At 43.5% G+C, this 7,075-nt stretch overlaps 1 long non-coding RNA gene across 1 annotated transcript in view; it reads left to right on the forward strand.

Moving 5' to 3' along the window:
* The first annotated feature begins 976 nt into the window (after nt 1-976).
* The window catches only part of LOC125483181, a 13,498-nt gene continuing 7,399 nt past the window's right edge, over nt 977-7,075 (forward strand). The window contains exon 1 of the long non-coding RNA XR_007262134.1: nt 977-1,308. This is a non-coding gene — a long non-coding RNA (uncharacterized LOC125483181). The remainder of the gene's footprint in view (nt 1,309-7,075) is intronic.

Raw genomic sequence — 7,075 nt, forward strand, 5'->3', positions numbered from 1 at the left:
TACGACACACACATCCTGACGTGTGCAAATGGTCCCTCATTGCCAAAAGGAGAGAAGGAGTCAAGGAGTCAAACCTTTTTGTCTTGCACACACAAGCAACAGGTGAGAAAAGGAACACCAATTTATTCGGCTTGGGAAAATTGGTTGGACTGTTGTTGGCATGGAGATACAGCAAGGCCAATATTCAGGCAGTCACTACTTTCCTTTCACTTTTCTCATTTTTAGTTTTGAACTGTGCATTGAAGTTGAGATTAAACTTTGGACAGCAGCTTGTTTTTAAGACCGAGGAGATGACAAAAGACAAATGCAGGTTAATTACTGCTCTACCAATACTGTAGAAGATTAAGCACTGAGGTGCTGTGATAGTCGGGGACTGACAGCTGGGTGGATGTTGAATTATTAAATCAAGGGAGAACAGGCCAGTCAACCACAGAAAATGATGAAAAAGAAAGAAAAGAAGAAAAAGAATGAACTGGCTGACTTGGTTTCCGAGAAACTTCTGAGAAACAGACTCCAGTCTGTGAGGGAATGTCCAAAATGGCAGCAGAATTGGGCTCCTGAGCCCAGAACTCGCCTGCACTTCTTCTCATTTCTCTTCATTCTCATTTTTTTCTCTCCCTTACTTACCTTTTGTACCTCTGGTCCTTTGTGTGAAGAGCTCAGGTGACATCGGCAGCCGGGCGTTATCCCAGCCACAGACTCGTGGTGGAAGAGAGAGACCTTGCTTACTCTTCCAGGGTGCGCGCGGGAACCGGAATTAACGGCTGCCATATCGACGGAGGCGATGTCGACTAGGTAGGCTCAGCAGTGAAAGATGGCGCCTGAGGACTGGAGACTTTGTCGGTGGTTGGGTCCGGCGCGGGAGGTGGCGACGCAGTGACGGTTGGGCATCACGGTGACAACAAAGAGGTGGGCCACGTGTTGTGTCGTGTTGTGACTCCGCCATTGGTGGGTCTGGTGCAGGCGGTGACGCAGTGGTGGCTCTGAGCTGGCTCAGGACTCACGGAGCAGGCGGTGGAAAGTAGATGGCTCAGAGATAGTAGGAACTGCAGATGTTGGAGAATCCGAGACAACAAGGTGCAGGGCTGGATGAACACAGCAGGCCAAGCAGCATCATAGGAGCAGAGAGGCTGACGTTTCGGGCCTAGACCCTTCATCAGGAAAGTAGATGGCTTTCTCTTTAAGCTGCAGTCGGTACTGATATTAGGCGATAGTTCCGTTCTCGTGTGATCTTGCGTTACAGGAATATCGCGCAATTGCTGCGCCATTTAAACTAATGGGGCCGGAATCGTATTATAGCCAACACAGGTAAGGAAAGTTCACATTCTACAAATAGCGGTCTAAATTCTTCAATCGCGTTAAAACCAACTTGCATTGAAGAAACACGCGTTTTGGCAGAAGTGGCTGTATATCCGTTCTTAAACGATTCAAAATGGTGCCAGATTGTGGCAATGAATGAAAGTTTTTCACTGTATTTTACTGAGTTTCTCAGTGTAAAATACACGTGACAATAAAAGTCATTCAAAGAAATAAGATAAAAGTCTTCAGAGATCCACAGCAGCTGTTTGCATTGACTAGTGTCTTCATAACTCACATAAGATACAATCCATCACCAAAGGATTTCATGAAGGCCTGCTATTCATCATTGAAATAGTTATCCAACTGCCAAACTCTGATAACTGTATTTTCTTTCTAATTTATTACTCAACTTTGTTTATCTGTCTATCAATGTGTGAGTGGGGGTGTTTGATCAAAGATAATTGGCCTTAGGTTGTAAATATTAATTGGAGTACTTCTCAATGATTTCTCAATTTGTGTTCAGCTAAAGTTACATTCTTAATAATTAATCATCAAGTTTTGTCTAAATTATAAACTTGGTGTCCAAGATCTGTTATTTGTAAAATTTAGTTAGGAACAATTGAGCAATTTTGAGGGTCATTGAATGTTTTAATTTCATAGTGCTGCAAATCCAGTGATAATGAGGCTGAGATAACAAGGTGTAGAGCTGGATGAACACAGCAGGCCAAGCAGCATCAGAGGAGCCGGAAGGCTGACGTTTTGGACCTAGACCCTTCTTCAGAATTATGAGGCTGATTTGATTTGGCTTGCTATCCCTATGTCATAACCTAGTTAACTGTCAACCTTAGTTCTCATACCTGGCAAGTAGACTCTGATTGATCAACGTGTTGTCAATGGGAACGCAGCAGAGATAACAAGTCTGCGTTACCCCTTTCTCTCAATGTGTAGCTTGCAATGTGCACAACTTCAGCACAGTGAGAGCCTAATTGACAATCTCAAGTATGTTTCTGTTTATTTCTTAGCCTAACCAGATTAAAGAATAAATGATGCCTAATAGCAGAATCACATCCATTTGTGAACATGCTGTCCTGAGGCTAGCTGAGAATGATAGGTGTCCTATCTGCTGTGAATGGTCAACAGGATGTGTTGTTGGATATGGTCTGCCTGTCTTTGGGAGTGACTGCCTACATCTTCACACTGGCACTGAACCTCATATATAAAATCATTCATTTTATGGTATATTAAATGGCTTTTTGCTTTAATGGCAGCATCTTATTAGTGGAGAAAACCACCTAGTGGGCTTATTACAATGTAGCAGCGTGTGACAGCTAGTTTCACATTTTGTTCAAATGCTTGAAAAACCTTCTCCATTCAAGGTAGTGTGAAATAGACTGGACACTGTTCAGAGCTAAAAGAAGCACAGTATGTATAGGTGCTTTCATGCAGGATAGTTTTGATACAGCTGATCTCAATACCAACCTTACATAGTGAGCAGATATCTAGGGGCCTTTTCAGAAGGTTGCTGATAAGATTGATCTTGTAGACCATGGACCTGTGGAAATCCTAATGCATAGTGAATGTAGGCTTTTGGTAGATAGTAGCTGAGAACTCGTTGCAGATTTCTCAACTAATATATCAAGGAAAGGAAGCTCGTTTGATTGCTCCATTTCCGTGGAAAGACTGAACACAGGATGATGTTTATTAAGAAATTCTTTAACACAGCTGCAAATTCAAATATTACAGACATGACATCTATGTTTCAGAAGTAGGCAAGGGGTAGAAGGTTTATAGTCATTCCATCAAAGAGACACTTTTCATCATAATCAACAAAGACCAAGAGATGAACCTAGACGGGATCCTATTGCAACACCATCTGTTTGGCCATACAAAGTGTAATTTAAACAGAACTCAACTGCACAAGTTGCTAATTTCTTGAGGTCGATTAATGCAGATTCAGGCACCAGTGGCACATCTCGACAGTCATGCTATAGTGACATAGTGAAAATTCTAATGGGTTTCTTCAGTGGTACAATGCTAAATAAGCCAACAATGCTGAAAGAGCACATGGACATGCCATTGCTTTTAATATATTGACCCTTTATGTCCTTTGTAAAGTGAAGGAATTCTTCAATGTATCTGGGAAAAATATTTAAAACTGGTGGCAACAGCTCACACAACCATATGATCAATTCATGTTATGCGGAGCCATTTTTAGTTAGAACACTGTATAAAGGGACATCACTTTTGGGTAGCCCATAGTTGTGTGGATACTGTGACCCATGAGGTCAAATCCTTCAGTGTGGCTGTTCAGACATGTAGTGGAAGACGTATACATCTTTATATATTATATCAAGACATATATGGATATACATGCTCAAAAAGAGTGTAATAACATTTCTGTATAGGTTGATTAGAAAACATTTTGTTGTAGAAGTTTGAAACATAGCTGGACGTGGCATGTATTTCATTGATGTAGTCGTATTTGTTGAATATGATTACTCCAGTCCACTGTCAGGTCTACTTGACTGTGCATCAGACTTTGCCCTGAGATTATAACACTATCTGTTATTCATATTGTGAATAAAAATCAGTGGAGTCATTAGGCCTTCCATCATGTACGTGTGCCAGATCTGCTAGGCTTGCTTTCAGGGCTTCAGTTAGTGTGATGCATTTGCACTTGTTTGAAGCCGCATATATTTATACAAAAGATGCTATTTTATGTAGGCAATAGGAATTCATATCCTCATTGTGCTTGTTCCATTGCAAAAACTAAAAGGATCATGAAGACTGCCAATCTCATGATTGCATCAGAATCTACCACCTGCTTTGAGAACTCAGATCGACAGTTAATTGTTCAGGTGAGCATAGAAGCAGAAAAAGACTCTTCAGCCCCTTGAGCCAGCTTTAACATTCAGTAAATTAGTGGCTGATTTCTGTTTCAAATTCCACATTCTCTTCTACCCCGGAAAACACCTGCCTCACAAGAATATATTCACCTTTATCTTTAAAAAAATACCCTAACCTCGCCTCCAGTGCCTGCTGAGGCTGAGAGTTCCAAAGGCACACAACCCTTAGAGAGCAAATAATTCTTTTCATCATCCTTAAGGAGGGGTGAGCCTTAACTTTTAGAAAGTCGCCCTGAGTTCTGGACTGACGCATAAGAGGAAACATCCTTTCCATATTCACCAGTGTCAAAGTGATTCAGGATCTTATACACTTCAGTCAGGTCACCTCCCAGCCTTCTAATCTCCAGTAGAAACAAATCCAGTCTGCCCAACCTTCTGTCATAAAACAACACTTTCCTGCTCCCAGTAAGGCCCAATCAGTCATCAACCTTTTCTCATATTGTATAAATAGGTGTTCGTTTTACCAAAATGTTTCTTGTGTTCTAGTCCTGATGGGTGTAAGATTAAAAAAAAAAGCTTTGACTTCTGGTCTTCTTTTAGAACTGTTGAAGCTCTGTCTTATGAAGCAATATTCATCTTTCCTCATTATTGCTGGGTCAAAATCCTGAAATTTCCTTCCTCACAATACTGTGGGATGTACTTGCAGCGCATGGACTACAGTGGCTCATGAAGACCCTGCCAAGAACTCCCTGCCACCTTCTCAAGGGAGCTTAGTAGTGGGTGATATATATGCATATTGCCAACAGCGTATACATCTCAAAATATGAATATACAATTTGTGCACACATCACATTACCTGTGAACAGTATTCAGAAGGATAAGTGTTTTACTTTTCCTAACCCCTTGTTCCCACCAGACCTCCAACATCACCACCTGTCAAAGCCTCTCCTGCTAATCTAGTTATGGTCTAGACCCGAAACGTCAGCTTTCCTGCTCCTCTGATGCAGCTTGGCCTGCTGTGTTCATCCAGCTCTGCACCTTGTTATCTCAGATTCTCCAGCATCTGCAGTTCCTACTATCTATGAAATCTAAGTTGTCTGCTTAAAACCTCCTAAGTGCTGCACAGTAGACTTGTGAGGAAAGTTACTGGTCATTGTATAAAAGGGTGAGTAACAATGTGGATGCACAATTGTTTGAGTGATGAAAAATAGACTAATAGTCAACAGATATTTTTCAGGCTGTAGGAAGATTTATAAACGGACAAATGAATTGCTTAGACAGTTGTCCTCATATGAGTTCATGAGTTCTTGCATCCTACAATAAAATGTAAAGATGCGTTAAAGGGGATGCTCTTAAAAATCGAACCGAAACCTTAATAGCAGGTCTGTGAATTGACAGTAATCAGTTAAGATGTTGCTTGAGTGTTTTGAGAGACTGCCCTTTGCATTAATGGATTTTTCTGACCCCCAGCTGCAGAAAGAGAAGGAAAATAATAGTTAAGAAGACAAGTGAAGGCATTATGAATCATAATCAAAGTAAAAATGGCCTCAGTGTTGGACTTATCTTAAATTTTCTTCTGCAGTCATTAAAATGTTTTGCTACCATATGACAGTCCTTGTAGCAGGAAAGTTTGCACTGGCTGATCTGTCACCATCCTTTGTACTTTGTTATGGAGCCTCACCTCCTGGCTCTGCCTTCAGCCAACAACACCTCCATCGATACATCAGTGGAAATCTTCCTACTTTTCTTTCATCTGACTGTGGATTTTTAATGGCTGCACCAGAATGAGTTACTTCTCTGTCAGAGACAACAAGGTGCAGGGCTGGATGAACACAGCAGGCCAAGCAGCATCATAGGAGCAGAAAGGCTGACGTTTCGGGCCTAGACCCTTAATCAGAAAAGGGGGAGGGGAAGAGGGCTCTGAAATAAATAGGGAGAGAGTGGGAGGCAGATAGAAGATGGATAGAGGAGAGGATAGGTGGAGAGGAAACAAACAGGTCGAAGAGGCGGGGATGGGGCCAGTAAAGGTGAGTGTAGGTGGGGAGGTAGGGAGGGGATAGGTCAGTCCAGGGAGGACGGACAGGTCAAGGGGGCGGGATGAGGTTAGTCGGTAGGAGATGGGGGTGCAGCTTGAGGTGGGAGGAGGGGATAGGTGGGAGGAAGAACAGGTTAGGGAGGCGGGGACGAGCTGGACTGGTTTTGGGATGCGGTAGGGGCAGGGGAGATTTTGAAGGTTGTGAAATCCACATTGATACCATTGGGCTGCAGGGTTCCCAAGCGGAATATGAGTTGCTGTTCCTGCAACCTTCGGGTGACATCGTTATGGCACTGCAGGAGGCCCAGGATGGACATGTCGTCTGAGGAATGGGAGGGGGAGTTGAAATGGTTCGCGACTGGGAGGTGCAGTTGTTTGTTGCGAACCGAGCGTAAGTGTTCTGCAAAGCAGTCCCCGAGTCTCCGCTTGGTTTCCCCGATGTAGAGGAAGCCACACCGGGTACAGCGGATGCAGTATACCACATTGGCAGATGTGCAGGTGAACATCTGCTTGATGTGGAAAGTCTTCTTGGGGCCTGAGATGGGGGTGAGGGAGGAGGTATGGAGGCAGGTGTAGCACTTCCTGCGGTTGCAGGGAAAAGTGCCGGGTGTGGTGGAGCTGGAGGGGAGTGTGGAGCGGACAAGGGAGTCACGGAAAGAGTGGTCCCTCCGGAAAGCAGATAAGGATGGGGAGGGAAAGATGTCTTTGGTGGTGGGTCGGATTGCAGATGGCGGAAGTGTAGGAGGATGAAGGGGTGGATCCAGAGATTGGTAGGGTGGTACATGAGGATGAGGGGGATTCTTTTTTGGTTCTTATTGCATGGACGGGGTGTGAGGGATGAGTTGCAGGAGATGTGGTCGAGAACGTCCTCAACCGTGTCTCCCACATCTCCTGC

The sequence above is a fragment of the Rhincodon typus genome, chromosome 5 (assembly GCF_021869965.1).
Source record: "Rhincodon typus isolate 14 chromosome 5, sRhiTyp1.1, whole genome shotgun sequence".
NCBI classification, from domain to species: Eukaryota; Metazoa; Chordata; class Chondrichthyes; order Orectolobiformes; family Rhincodontidae; genus Rhincodon; species Rhincodon typus.